The 14,876-nt window shown below is 57.0% G+C and overlaps 1 protein-coding gene across 1 annotated transcript in view; it reads left to right on the top strand.

Moving 5' to 3' along the window:
- PTK7 (protein tyrosine kinase 7 (inactive)) overlaps nucleotides 1-14,876 on the top strand; it is a 96,533-nt gene that overhangs the window by 60,914 nt on the left and 20,743 nt on the right. The window lies entirely within an intron of this gene.

Below are 14,876 nucleotides of genomic sequence, written 5' to 3'. Positions count from 1 at the left end.
GGGAGAGTGGCCCTGTGAGGAGGAGGACGCTGCTGGGGCTGTAGGCAGAGTAGAGCCTGGAGCAGGAGGCATATGGGGCTCTGTGTACATGTACTGGGATGTTCTGAATACGTGGCGGTGTTTCCCTGTTGGTGCCTCGCAGATTGGTGTTTTGTAAGCCCCCCGGTGCTGGCAGGGGGTGCTCCGGGAGAAGCCATGCGTGCGCGAGCGCCAGGGTTAGAGGAGTTCTCTGGAATGCTTTGTGGTGTCTGTTACTGCAGCACTTAAGTCAGTCGCTTCCCCGCTCCGAGCCGAGCCCTGAACCCTGGCGCCTCGGGCGCTGTCTCCAGGCCCGTGACTGGTGATGACTCGCTCCTGACTACAGCGGAGCGCTGGGTGTTTGGATGCTGAGGATGGTGTGGATCCCAGTCCTGCTCACTGCCAGGGGGTACCTGCAGTATCTCCACAGTGCTGGGGGCACCTGCCCTCTTCCTCTCGTGCCCATGCTCAGCTCCCTTCCCTCCTCGCATTCTCAGGGGCCGTGGGCCAGGACCGCACCTGCTGCAAGGGGAGTCTCTGCAGCCCACTGTTAACACGCAGGCAGGCCCCACTTAGCCCCCCAGCCATGATATGATCTTCCTCCATGGGATCATGAGCTCCTGGGCTTCAGTTCAGTAACAGCAGCTCCCTTCTCCTGTCACCAAGGGGCAGTTACAGTGGGAGAGCTGGTGGCTTGGCCCAGGTCACTTGGCAAGTCAGGTCAGTGGCCATCACAGCAACAGAGTCCTGGTCTTCTGACCGGCAGCCTGGTGCCCTCTTCGGAGGGTTAGCACTGGGCAAGCTGCTGCTCCGTTGCCCCAGCTCCTCCTGACTCCTTCCCTGCCCTGCACTCTGCTGCAGCTGGCCATGGGGAGGCCAAGGCGAATTGCTGCAGCTGCCAGGAGCCCTCTCTTGTCCCCAGCGCCATGCCCTGAGTTATGGGCCCTAGGTTATGGCCAGTTCCAAGGAGCCAAGTCCCTTCACGCTGGCCAGTTTTCTGAGGGCTAAAACAGGCTGCCCTGCTGCACTGTATCCTGCAGCCCCCAGCACCCGAGGAGGCTGGAGCGTTAGGTGCACTCAGCACTGGCTGCCATTAACCCTGTCTGCAGGGCACACAGATATGCTTACTTAAGCTCACACTTTTGGGATCTGTCAGTACCAACCCGAAGGCCTGGACAGATTTCCCCTGGAATAAATCCACCCACTGGGTTTGGGGTCACTCCCATCCCATAACTCAGAGGGCATCAGGCCACAATGTTCCTGCTGAGGGGAGCTCGCCAAGGCCACGGCAGCGCGGGTGGGTGGGAGAAAGGAGACCAGGCGTCCTGGGAAGGTGATGGCCATGTGGTTGGCTACTCCCCTCCCTCCTGGGGGAGCCAGGCTGGCACAGCAGATGCAGTTGGCCATTGATTTCTGGGCATGACTGCTGAGATTTCCAAAGGCCCGGAAGGCCTTTTTCCATGTGAGGGAGGTGCTGCTCCCCAGGAACAGCTGAGCCCCCCATTCCCATCTCTGCAGGAGGCTTTTGGCCTTTGCTGTGGGATTTGACTGTGTCCAGATCCCCCCCTCCTCACACCTCACCATGTGCCAGCCTCACTCGGCCAGGTGCTGCTCCTGTGTCACACCAAACAGCGTTAAAGAAATAATTCCCAGCACCAATAAACCAGTGTTATTCCTCGTTAGCCCACGTGGTTAGCCAGCAGTCAATGTTAGACAGCTTGAGTCCGGGTCAGTAGACCGGTCTTGCAGTGGTTCTTATTGAGAGCTAATGCATAAGATGTTCCCATAGGAAGCCACCTCCACTCTCTTCTTCTTTCTTGCCACTCTCCTGTTCAGGGTCGGTGGCTTCTGTAGACTTTGCTTACGGAGGGGCCTGCTGTTGTCAGGAATGTACCAGGCCTGAAATTGCAGAACTCACCAAGCATGTGGTATAATTTCACTCTGAGCTACCAGCCACAGAACTAGATCTCCTTAACCTCAGCAGGGAGCCGGGGTCCTCCCTCAGCTGTCTCACTGCTGATGCAGCTGGGTGAATGCTCACTCAGTTGGATACAGCTTGTATCCACACCTGTCTGCAGAAATCTTGTGAGTCCTTTTTAGCCACATGAGAGTGGGGTTTTTATTTCACTCCTCGCTGTCCCATGGACTGAAGGGACAAGGCCACTCTCCTGGCTGCTCAAGAGTAGAATGGCCCTGGCTCTCAGTTGGAGGCTTGTACCTTTCAGTCAAACGTATTTAAAGTGAAATACCCCCATTTATTTTACAAAGCACCAGAACTTAAGGCTTGCTTCTCTGATCAGTCAGAAACTGTCCCAAAATGCATTCCTCCGGCAAGAGGCCACAGAGAAACAATTCAGGCGAAAACCAGATTTTTGAGTGGTTTTTTTGCATAACATGGGGGTGAGTTATTGTGGTACACACACACACATCATAATACTGTGTGTGGGAGTGTGTACACAGGTTTAACAGAGCTGTTTTAGCACTTGTGTCCCTGGTCGTGTGGGCTGGCACAGTTACATTTCACTCATGAAATGCTTTGGAACTCAGCCTTGACTTTTAGGTTAACTCCTAATTAAGTTAATCAGCTTTTTCATGACTGTGTTTTTTCAAGCAGCCCTTTCGGTTGAAGTCAGAACAATCGTGCTATTCATCCCTCAGTTTGCCTTGGAGCTGATGCTCAGCCCCTCTCTGACTTTCTGAGAGTCCCGATTGCCCAGGCCTGCCTTGCCGTCTGGGTTGTGCTGGGGAACAGTCTCCTCGAGTCACTCTGGTGAGTTCACGCACTGGGCACTCATGGCAGAGTGCAGAGAGCCTGCTGTCCATTGGAAGGGATTCCCCTGGTCTGACATTGGTCAGTGTGGGGACTCAAATGCTGCTTTTCCCCAGTGCAATTATAAAGGGCTTGTCTTGTCTGAGCTGCATTACCCCTGGCCTGCAGGGAATATCCGGGCGTGATTATCTAGACAGCCCCTCGTGCGCAGGGTGCTTTACAGAGAGCTGAAACTGACAGCCTGTGGTGCCCAGAACATGCAGTCTACCTGACCTACCCCACAAGAGGCAGTGGCTGGAAAAGGGGGGCTGGTGTGGGAGGGGGAGAGATGGAGCATGTGGGATGCAGCTCTGGTACTAGAATTTTTCATTCCACAGGAATCCAAAGCGTCTCTCAGACCGGGTGCCTGGCTCTGCACGTGGGTCGCTGGCCGGCCATTCTGCACCCGCAGCGCTGCAGGCCAGTGAAGGACTACGAGTCAGTTCGGTGAAGTGTAACAGTGCCGTTAGAATGTGAGCAGGACGCTGCCACCTGGCGTCCAGCCGCCTGCTACGGAGTCTTTACTGGCCCGAGGAGTCAGGACTCCGCCACCGTGGCACCTCTGGCAGGGCAGTGCCCTAGTGCCACACTGAGGTGTCAAGGGCTGACTTGAGGGAACCAACACCACCTCTGCAGCACCTGTGTTTCCCTACCGAGTCCCCGTTTGAGTGTGAGCATGCCAGCCTGGGCTCAGCGGGAGAGGGGCCTAAGGTGAGATGTCTGTTGCAGGAGGCCAAGGACGGGTCTCTGCAGTGCTATGCTCTGAAAGCCTCAGAGAAAGTTTTTATGTGCAGAAACAAGCCCTGTCAAACTCAGTTTACCTTGACATTGATACTGTTGGGTCTCTATGTGGGGAGACAAAACTATTTACTAAGTAGGTGGGCTCTGATGTCCTTTACAGAATGTGATCTGAAGCATTCATTTTTCTTTGTGATTAGTCCCACCCCTGCATTATCTCCTTGTATTGCTGTTTATCAGCCACAGGGTAGCAGCCACAAGTATATGGTGTTAGATACAATTGTTCATGAAACTGGAGAAGACAAAGAAATGCCTTTGGGAAGGTTTCAAGTGCTAATTGTGTCACACCAAACTGAGTGCTAAAGAAATTGTTCACAACACACAAAAAACTAGTGTTACTCCTCCTTAGCCCAAGTGGTTAGCCAGTATTCAGGGTGTTGTGGGTTGCCTCCGCTAGGAAGAGAAATTGATATGGGGATCGTGTATTTCTTTGGTGCAGTCCTGTTTATTTTGTTTCCTTGAACACAGTAGGAATCAAACAGGAGGCTATTTCTTTGCTCACAATTCCAAGCCTCTTTCAGCCAGCACTCTGCCCAAAAAGCATTCTCTCTTTACTTTCTCTCATGGCCAGACTACAAGAACTTCTCTTGTCTCCTGATTTTCTGCTTGCTTCTGGCTGACGCAGCTCCATCAGACAAGACCCAGCCCCGTGTTTGCATTCAGTCTAATCTCTGGGCTGTGGCTTCCATTGTAATTGCTCCCTTGTGTAATCTGGATGGAAGGTAGCCAGCATGCCCATCAGCTGCAGTGAGGTTTCACTCAGGACTAGATCAAAGCTCATTAGCCAGCTGTTAATGCGTGTCAGCAGGGTCCACAGGGACAGTTAGTCCGTGGTGGGCTAGTGCAGGGTAGAGTCACACCCCAGCTTTCTGTGAACTAAATGTCTGTGTAGGCAAGCCCCAAGTCTGGCTGCTGCTCGTTCACTCTAAAATTCAGACCCTGATGAGTCCTTGCCATGAGCCCTTAGAAAATCTGTTATCCAGCTCCTGGATCCACTCAAGTTCTGGCCCGAAATCCTATCATTGAAGGAGAGCACAAGGGTTGCTGCTCCTGTTCCACTTCACGCGGCGGGTTCCCAACGCATCCTGGCGCTAGAGTGCTTAATCCAGCATGTCACTAGGATCTACCGTGGCCCAACCAATGTTTGCCTCCATTACCCCCCAAATATACTATAGAAATAGAGGACAAGTGTGTCGTTTCCCCTGGTTCACCAGAGAGGTCTGGCTCTGACACATCCTGGGCCCTGAGTATGTGTTTGTAAAATCCGTAGCCAGCACCTGGATCCGGCTGGCCCTAGCTCATTTTTCACACAGACCCCTTCTGTTCAGACAGCAAGTGTATCCACCCTCGTACATCAGAGAATCCTGTGCTCCAGAGCGGCCACAGTAACCCGGCCTGACACCTTGATCTGTAGATGCATCACAAGTCACGCAGTAACACGCTGCAGGAACAAGAAGTGGTGCGGGCATAGCAGATGGGCGGCTGCACACGATCAAATTATACTGGGGTTTAGCTGGTCAGCTCTTAGTGTATGTGACGTGATTGCACTGGTAACTGAGGGCCTGGTGATGGTGGTTCTGCCAGATTCTTTTTGTGGTGCACAAGTTAATGATTGCTGTTTTATTGGTTTGAAATTAAGTGCTTAATAGTTTAATCCCCTGGTACCTCAAATGAGGATGACACATCCCTACATCAGATGTGCTGTTCGTACAAATTAATAGATCGCAGTGAAAGTATTCAGGGCAAGGAGGGTGCTGGCATGAAAGTCAGGCTACCCCACTGTAATTGAACGGGTCTCCTTGTGCACATCTGGCTTTTACATGGCGCTCCCTACCAAAGAGGAACAGATCCAAAGGCACTCACCAGCACTGCAGCCTAGTCACGCCTGGGACCCCTGGAACTTTCCTTCGGAGGTCAGTGGTGGCAGCATGTGCCCCTAACCGAGGGAAGGGGTCTGCAGAGTCTGGCTGTGTCATATCCCCCGCCCCCTCTGTTCCTGTGGGCCTGTTCATCTGCCTGGTGTCTCATTGTAACCCTGTTCTGTGACTTGTCTGTGCAGCACTTTGCCTGGGGGCTACTTGACTACAAATGAATAACAACGTGCATGGAGCTGTATGTACAGTGCAATGTCACTATCTGCTGGTTGTCTGTTCGCCTTCGTCCCTCACCTACAGTGTCAGACAGCTCGCGCCCCGCGCCTGTCAGTGACCTGGACCTTCACAAGTGCAGCTTAATGAAAGAGCGTGTGGTTCAGCTTGCTGGGCAGCCTTGAGAGATTTAGCCAGCTTGTATTGTTTACGCGACAGCTGCTGCGGGCTGATGGACAGACTGTACCTCCTTGTAGGGCACGTGGGGTGTGGCGACTGATAGCGGAAACCCCCTTTGGACTTGGTGTTGTCCGGGGGACACACCATTGAAAAGGCTGTTCTTGATGGCAAGCCCCCACACCCAAGATTTCAGGCCCTGGTTCACGGCAGTGGGCTTGCACTGTAGATCGTACCATGCCTGGCGCGGGGGTCAGGGTCACTATACCTACCTCATACTAGTCAATGCAAACTCCAGGGCTGATCAAAGTCAGCTGATTGGCACCTTTTGATGGGCGGGTGTGTGTGCCTCTACAGAAGCTCTAGGTCCCCCCGGGAGGCCTCGGTGTTGAGGCGTGACCTGAAGAACGGCCCTGTGTGCATTTTCCAAGCTGTGTACATAAGAGTGGGCTGGCGCTTAATCACCCTCTGCTGTGCCTGGCCCAGACACAAACGGCAGGGGTGCTGGTGCTGGTCCCCCGCTGGTGTCAGGCCAAGGCCAACACCAGCACCCGGACACAATGCCAGGTGACATGTTCACGAGCCAGCCAAAAAGCTGGTCCATGGTCTGTCAAGTTCCAGCCCTTCCCCCTGCCACCTGCGCCAGCTTCCCTCTGCATGACATCAGGTTTGCTCCCCAGTACTTCCCTGTTGGCTTCTCTAGACGAGGAATTGCAGCTGGCAGAGGCTGGGGACAGCAAGGCCAGCCCAGCGAGGCTCTGGGAATGCAGCGCAGGGGCAGCCCCTCCGTAGCCCACATGTTGGGTTGCTCTCTCCCTGCTCACATGACAGGTGAAGAGGCCAAATGACAGGTGTGATGCACACGTGACAGGTGTGATGTTTTTAGCGGTCTTGCTCCTTCCTCGCAAAGTGCTTCAGGAAGGCTCCTGTCACCTTTGCCCTGTGCTCCCCTGCCCCCAGCTAATGCCCTCAGCTGGCATTGACAGGTGACAGTTCCCACATCCACTTCCCGTGCTATTCCAGCACAGCGTGCCCAAACCCGTCAGCGCCGCTGCAGTCCTTTCCATTCCCAGCACCTCTGGGCATGGGGGTGAGGGGGAACAGCTCAAGCACCCAAAGCACTCGGTATTGAACTGGCTTTTCAAATACTACTCCGTCCCCCCAATCCAACAGCAGCCGGAAGGGAGAGGATGTTGAGCCGCCAGAGGGACCTGCTTAGATCAATTGGACTCAGCTGCCTTCTCATGCTTCCTGTTGTTAGTCCCTTGGCACCAGTGTCTGCGAACGCTTGGTGTGGTGCAAAGGGACTGAACCCTTGTGCCCAGGAGTGTGGCACTGGGTGAGGTCCCACAAGGCAGGGCTAGCTGCCATCCCCGACGCATCGCTGCCTCGCTCTGGCAGAGGCCTTAGCTGGGTCTGCACTAGCCTTTGCCTTGGGGCCCCCGCTTTTTGTGCTGCCCTGCTGCCGGTGTTTGAACTGCAGTGTCGTCGAACCCTGCTGCGGGCGCGGTGGTGAAAGGCTGGCAGCCGCTGTGGGCTGCAGACAAGATGGGGAGATGTGCGTGTCATAAGGCCAGAGAGGAGCAGTTTGTGATCAAGGCCTGGGTGAGACTTGGGGTGGCAGTGGAAGGTCTGGTTTTACTCTGGGAGGGGCTGCTGTTTAAACTAATCCCACGTCTGATTCGAGGCCAGGATTGGAAATGGCGGCATTCTCTTTGGATTGGGCTCCCAGAGCACAGTACTTGGGCGGATTGAGAGTGCTGAATGCTTCTGTGCCGCTTCCAGAGGCGTTGTGAGGAGAGCCAGGCCTCAGCCCGGGGAGCTCAGGATGGCCAAGGGTCTGGTTTGGATGCCTTGTAGTCCCAGCAAGCCAGACATGCAAGAGATTTTCCCCATTGCCTTTCTCAGCAAGGAGCAGCCACTCAGACGTGGAGAACTGCTGTGGGTAGGCAGTTCCACCTGTCGGACGCCCGTTAGCCCTGTGGCCGTCACAGCGCTCTGCAGAGCAGCCAGCCGCCCTGCGGGCCGTCCTAACCGGGCAGTAGGGCGTAGTCTTTAAAAGGTGCTCACCCGGCGTCTGGGCATAGAGAATCGTGTTCTAAAGCTCCAGCCGCGGCCAGATACGGATGTGACTCGGCACTGGGCACCAGGCTTTGTAGCCTTCACAGCCGTTGTCCAGGCAGGGCGGGGAGGCTCCTCCTGCCTGCCCTTCAGTTGAGCTAACGAATCCCAGGCTGGGTGGGGCATGGTGGTGCGATGCCCTCTGTCCCCATGGGCTGAGGAGTCTCTTCTGGGGGATTTTCCTCTCCCTGGACTGTGCTGGGGTGTTAAGTATGCCGATGCAGGCTCTGGCAGGCCAGCATGGCCCTTTGGGTGCTCTGGGATGGTGTGGTGACCCAGCAGAGCAGTTCCTCTCATCCCTGCCCGTGCGAGGCTCACTCCGAGGAGTTTCTGGGCGGCTGAGCGCACTGGTTGAACGGGGCCAGCTGTAGATGAATATGAAAATGTCAAGCTCAAGCATGTGGCCATCAGGGCCCTGAGCTAAGGCGCTCCCTCCACGTTAGTGTCTGTGAAACCTTCTCTCCAAGTCAGGTTTGCTTGGGTCTGGAACGTGGTCTGCTCTCTGACATGTGTCCCCTGCAGCTATGCAGCAGGGCTGGGTGATTGCCCTCGCTGTCTCCGTGAATTCCCCTGCTCATGGGCAGGACGGCTGCACAGGCACCCCCGCAGCTCCCAGGAAGCTGGGCCACTAGCTGCAAGTGGTGCAAAGAGCTGTTTGTGCAGGTGTTGTGCTCCTTGTGGGGATCCAGGAGCTCGGAGCTGGGCCTTGTGCTCTGCTCGTGTGGGCTGAGTGCAAGGAGCTGCAGTGTGGGTATCGCATGGTGACGGCGGAAGCAAGCTGTGGGCCCCACGGCTGGGCAGGGCTTGCGGTGGGAATGCAGCTGGGATGGGGCCCTGAGCCATCTCCGCCAAAGGAGTGTCCTACCCATTGTGCGTGGGCAAAGGAGGATCCCCCTGGTCTCCCTGCGGAGCAGCAGTGGGTGGGGCAGGCAGTCTCACGCTCCATCACAGCCCTGGCTTTGGTTCTCCGTTTCTGTGGCCCCTTCCGAGGGGTGATCTGCGGCCAGCAGACTTCCTGTGGTCCAGGTGCAAGCTGCGCTGTCTGAGGGACCCCTTGTGGGAGACACCTCTCCCGCATTCGTTGCCTCTTCTCTCCAGAGCCGCGTGACTCCTTTGACAGGCCCAGCGAGGCTGGGTGCAGGAGCTTGGGTCTGAAAGGGGAAGGTGCTGGCCACCAGCACGGCCTGTGGCAAGCATGGCAGTGTCTCCTGGTGGGCTGTCGGGGATCTGCAGCTGATTGTCACCAGACGTTATGGGCCAGTTGGACCTGCAACGCTTGTGAGTGTCCGCTGTGCTGCTTCCTCCAGGCTGGGCGGGCTGGCTGGCTGCGTTTTCTCCCTAGCCCCACCCCAGTGGGTCCCTGACCACCACCTTTAGGCAGGTCTGGAGCTTGTTGCTGGAATACAGGCAGGAATCCTGTTCCTGAAGCCATTCCCCCTGCCGGAGCAGCTGAGGGAACACGGCATCTTGGGCGCTTCGCCATTCACCTTCGATGTATAAAGTACTCAACATCTGCCTCGTGTTGGACAGCCCCCCAAGCTCTGTGCTGCCTTGGCCTCCCTCCACGTGAGAGCGGGAGGCTGGGAACGGGATCGGGTAGCGAACAGCAAATGCTGAATTGCCCTTTGTCCGTCTCTCTTCCGATTGCCAGCTGGTAGCCCGAGCGGCGCGTACAGGCAGCTGGCTGCAGACAGGCAGTTTGCACGCTCCTGGGTGGACAGTTAGACCGACCTTGCTTGGGGGATGTTCAGCAGTGCCTGGCCTGGCCCCGGCCAGTTCTCCAGCCGCGTGGCCCGTGCCTGGCCAGTGCTCTCCTTGAGCTAGGTGGGCTGTGCTGGGGAAGACCTGCTCAGCCTGCATTGCCGGCCCTTGACACTGTCTCCTTTTCCTGTCGCGCGGCTCCAGCTGCTGCACATTGACTCTCAGCCCCCGCAGCAGCCCCATGCGGTTCTGATGGCTGGACCCTGTTCAGGCCGAGAGGGCCCGCTGACTGCATCGCTGGAGGGGTGGGGAGCAGGTGCTGCTAGGCACTGGGATTCCCACAAGCTCCCCTCTAGGGAAGGGGCTTTACAGTGGCCGTTCCCCCTGCACCTGTTTGCAGATGGGCTTGGGGAGGAGGGAGTCTCCCAAGCGTTGGAGCAGTGGCTATCATCTGCTGCAGGGATGCTCCCCTCTCCTCCCCCAGATGGGCCGCCACCGCTTGTGCACACCTCAGGCTGGGGTGTCCGCACTGCTTGCCCCGCCCTGGCTGAGCCAGACTGGGGTAAACAGCCCGCAGGAGAGAGCGGAGTCCTTGTTCACGCTGCTTCCCCCATTCCTGTGTGCCCTCCTGACATGGTACCTGAGGGGCCTAGGCAGTCTCCGAGCTCTGGGACTGTTTGGCAGGGGCAGGGCAGGAGTGCCCCTTTGGTCAGCCCTGAGCAATGGGCTTTGCCCCAGAGCCTCGCAGACCCTCCCTGCTGGGGTGATCCAGCCTCTCCCTGTGCCTTCGCCAGTGCTCCTGCTCCGCCTCTCCCATAGCTCTGCGCTCATCTCTCTCCTCTGGCCCGCGGCTGCCTGGTGCTGGCTGTGACCTCGCAGGGCTTCAGCTGGGATTTGAACTGGTGCCACGGTGTTTTCTTGCCTAGCTGTGCAGCCAGGTATTTGCCTCTCCTCTGAGGTGCTTTGTTCTCTTCCTGTGGCCAAAGCTCCTGCCGGGTCCTGTCCCTCTGGGCCACTCCTGTTTCAAACCAGGAGCTGTGTTTCTGGGTTAACCCCTTCCTCTCCCAGGCTGTGTCAGGTAGAGATAAAGCCGAAGTGTGGGTTGAAAACTGGCCCTCCAGGTATGTCAGAGAGAGGAGACAGTTTTTCCGAAGTGGGGGATCATTTGGGAAGGGGAGATGCTGGAGTGGAAAGCCCAGGAACAGAGCTGGTAACAGACAGACATGTCTGCTCCTGAAATGTAACCTGTGAAATCTGGACACTTGGCAAGCAGGTTAGTGCATGCCAGGGCGGTCAGAGCCTCCCAGTGCCCTGTGTGTGGCACGGAGAGGGTGGCCTTCTCCTTTGGCCTAGTTAATGTCCTGATTGCCATTCTGGGCACAGGGCTGCTCCCACGTAGAGGTGAGAAAACAACCGTGCCGCCTTTTCAGTGCGGGTTTTTTTGGAAGTTGAGGCTCTGAGAATTCAGACTGAGGTGCTTGTTTGTAACAGGGAGGGGAGTTAATCACTGGACCAGCTTCCTTAGTGACATGGCGGATTCTCACCACTTGGAGTTGTTAAATCCAGCCTCTAGCTCCAGCAGAAGCCATGGGCTCCGTGAGGGAATCACTAGGTGAGGCTCTGTGGCCTGTGTTAGGCAGGAAGCCAGCCTAGTCCCTTTTGACGGTGAAGTCGGACTCCCCTTGAGCCAGAGCGCTGCTGGCAGTTGCATTGGCCCGGCTGAAGGCTGTTGGCTCCAGGAGCTGGATTCAGAGCCCTGGGCTCACTCCGCAGGAAATGAGCCCCAGGAGGCAACTCAGCGGGTTCTCCAGGAAACAGACACGGGCTCATTCGCTCTGAGGATGAGGAGGAACCTGCTTGCTGGAAAACTGCAAAGCAGAACACTTCAGAGTCACCTAGAAGGGCCTGAACTCTTCCGACGAGCTCCTTGGGAGACCGGGTTGGATGTCCCCACCCTTTGGGGCCTTTGAGCACCCGCCCTAACACAGCTAGCCAACTCGCCCTGCTTTCTCTCCCCAGGGTTCCCATCTTGTTCCTGGGTTGAGCAGGCTCCATCCGAGCCCGTCAGCACCTGTGCAGTCCCTGGGGCGCAGCAGCTATGGCTCCCATGGGGAAGTCAAGCTACAGAGGCGGCCGTGGGCCCTTAGTTTCTTTGGCTGGGATTCAGCGGCTGGAAGGGAGAGTTACAGCCTCAGAGACCAGCCCGCTCTGGGTTAGGAGCAGCAGCCCAGACAGAGGAGCTGGTTGGAACGGCCTGGCACTGGCCTTTGATGGTGGAGGAGAAGCCAGCCGCTACCTGGCTGGGCATGTGCTGCTCTTCTGGCGCACAGAGCGGCTAGTCCTCGGCTTTGGCATGCTGCCTGCCTCTCCTGCAAACTCCCTCTGGGCCCAGGCTCTGGAGAGACTATGCCAGGGCCCTGACTGCTGCTCCCTTAGGCTCTTTTATTGACCAGATCAAAGCATTATTGATTATCTCCAGTAGGCTTCCTTCAAAGGGCATTGTTTGCTTAATTGCCTTCCCCTCCCCCACTCAATCCCTGCCTTTGAAAAGGGCTCCCAGTGGGGGAGGATAGCACCATAAGAACAGAGGCACTGCAGGAGAGTTCCTGGTAGGGAAACAGTCCCCGGACCCCAGTTGGGGCAGGGCTCCAGACTGAGCTTTGCAGGGGGAGCCATTGCAGGATCGAAGTCAAGGTGCCTTCGGGGGGGATTCCAGGCTTCAGAGACTCTGACCCTCCACTGGATGTGGCTCGGAGCTGGGGTTCCTTTGTGACTCCTCTCAGCAGCCCAGCCCCGGGCTCTGCCCCTTCTCGGCCAGCGCTCCCCCGAGAGAAGGGAGTGTTTCCAGCTGGCCTGTGTTCAGGACAGGCCATCGGCATGCAGTTCATGGGCTCTGCAGCTTGTGTGTGCTGGGGCATGGCCCCCCTAGACTGCCTGGGCGGAGCTGCAGGGAGGGCCATGGATTTGGGCGACAGACGATCCCTCTGGGGCTTCAGATGCAGGAAATCCAGACTGCTCGAAGTCCCGATTCTGAAGGAAATTGAAACCGTCTGGGCGTCTCTTACCAGACCGTGTTTAACCCTTGATGGGCTGGACTAGATCACGGTGCAGTGGTCCCGAGGGACGTATGGACGTCTGTAATGTTGGGCACGGAAAGCGTGTGGGTGTGTATCTCACTTTGCACAGTGAAGCCATTGTAACGGATGCCCCAGTGCACACCAGGGGTTCCCATCACAGCAGTTCCCAGCGCCTGAGCGTCGTGGGATCAGAGACCTGGGGAGCCTGTAGCGTTGAAAGTGCAGCCTTGTTCAGCCTCCGGGTTGCACCAGGTCCTGGGTGTTGGCGTCCTGGCCAGGAGGTTCCCTGCATTCCCCCGTCGGTCAGGCCTGAGCTTGCTGCCTTTCAGCAGGACAGAGAGCACTCGGGGCAGAAGACGGACGTGCCCTGCACTGTGTTCCCCAGGCTCAGGCGCTGTGTGGACGGGGAAGAGCAGTGAGAAACGTCGCCTCGGGCAGTGGAGCGGCACACGGAGCTGTGTCCTGGTGCTAGCTGGGAGGCTGCTCAGAGGCTGCTTTTCACTTTGGCCTTCTCTTTTCTGAGCTGGAAGGACTTGTTCTGGCCTGGCACGAGCTAGCGCGGGGAGCCTTAGTGCTGACAGGGCAGTTTGCGGCTTAGCCCGAGCGTTTATCACGCCCTTCCAACTCACGGGGAAGCTACAGTCTGCCCTGTCGGCAGTAGGGCTGCACCCCATGGTGGTTGTGGAGCAGATATTGGCTAACGGGGTAAAGTCCTAGGCCGTGTCTTCACTACAGAAGGGCAGGGTTTGCAGTGAGGTGCTTACTGCGCCTTTGCTGGCCTGCTGAGCCGAAGCGCAGACGGGGGCGAGGACAAACCTGGGTGGGGAGGTAGTCCTGACCTGCTTGGGCAGTGAAGTCACAGCCTGGCGAGCGGGGGGTCCTGGAGCTGGGCCTAGGCAGAGCAGCCCACAGGGGGCCCCCAGCACCTTTCTCCCCCTCCCGTTAACCGAGCCGTTCCCCAGCCATTCTGCCCCCAGGCCAATCTCTGTGCTCGTGGGGCTGAGCTCTCTTGTCAGTCTGGCCCCAGTTGTGGGTGCTGAGCCCTGGGAATGTGGTCTGGAGCTGGTGGGAGCCCCTGGCCTGGAGTGGGAGCACCCTCTCCCTGCCCTGCTGCCCCTTAAGCGTGGCAGCCCTCTCCAGGGCGCTGTGGGTCAGAATGCTCTGAAGTGGGTGTGTAGTGAAAGAAGCAGGCTGTGTTCCCAGTGTCTCTACTGTTACTGCTCCCAGGGTGACCCCAGCACATGCCCAGTCCTGGATTCCCCCCAGAAACGTTTGTTCTGCGTGTCCAGCCCTCTCCTGGGCAGCCCAGATTTGTTAGGTGTGTTGCCCCTCTCACGGGATCGGTACACAGCAGTCTACCTCAGCTCGAGTTACCCACCCAGTTCACAACGCTGGGTTAGTTCTAATTAAAGAATAAAATGAGTGTATTTAATTGCAAGGAGAGAGCTGTTCAGGGTACAAGTAAAGAGGCACGAAAGTCAGAAATGGTTCCAAGAGAAATAAAGATAAATCGGTTCCCAAGCTGGGCTTGGCTCACGGTGAAGTCCGTGAGCACGTGTCCAGTAACGCTGCTGACCAAACCCTCCAGCCAGGATCTGCTCCCAAAGCCCAATAAGCATTTCTTTCCTGGTCTTAGGTGAACAGGAGAGAGATGGGCGGGGAGAGAGAACCGGGGGGGGGGGTTGCCCCTCACTTTTATAGTTCAGTCCTCTTTTGAAATGCATTGTCCTGAGGGTGACCCCTAGGTAAAGGTCTTTCCCCCTGAGACAAGGAGACAAGGAGTCGGGGGTGTGGGGAGAGGTTCCATGCTCTTGTTTGCTGAGATCAAATCTGTTTGTTCCTGCCCGGATCCTTGCCAAAGAATGGCCACTTGGTAGTCGATGGCCCGTCAGCTTTGATGGCACCCGCCTGGCTGGGGGGACAACTTGTCCTTTGTCTTTGAGAAGCAGGTTTACCCCCCCAGACTTGCCTGGCGAACGCCCTTCAGTCATGAGTTCGGCTTCTGCTCAGAGCGTTCCATAGAGTGCTGCTCCAGCCCTGTCCCTGAGATGTTGTTAGCTGTCAGATGACACCTCCCCAGGCGTATCT

Source organism: Natator depressus, chromosome 3 (assembly GCF_965152275.1).
Source record: "Natator depressus isolate rNatDep1 chromosome 3, rNatDep2.hap1, whole genome shotgun sequence".
NCBI classification, from domain to species: domain Eukaryota; kingdom Metazoa; phylum Chordata; order Testudines; family Cheloniidae; genus Natator; species Natator depressus.
The sequence above is the reverse complement of the archived record's forward strand: the minus strand, read 5'-3'. Positions and strand labels throughout refer to the sequence as shown.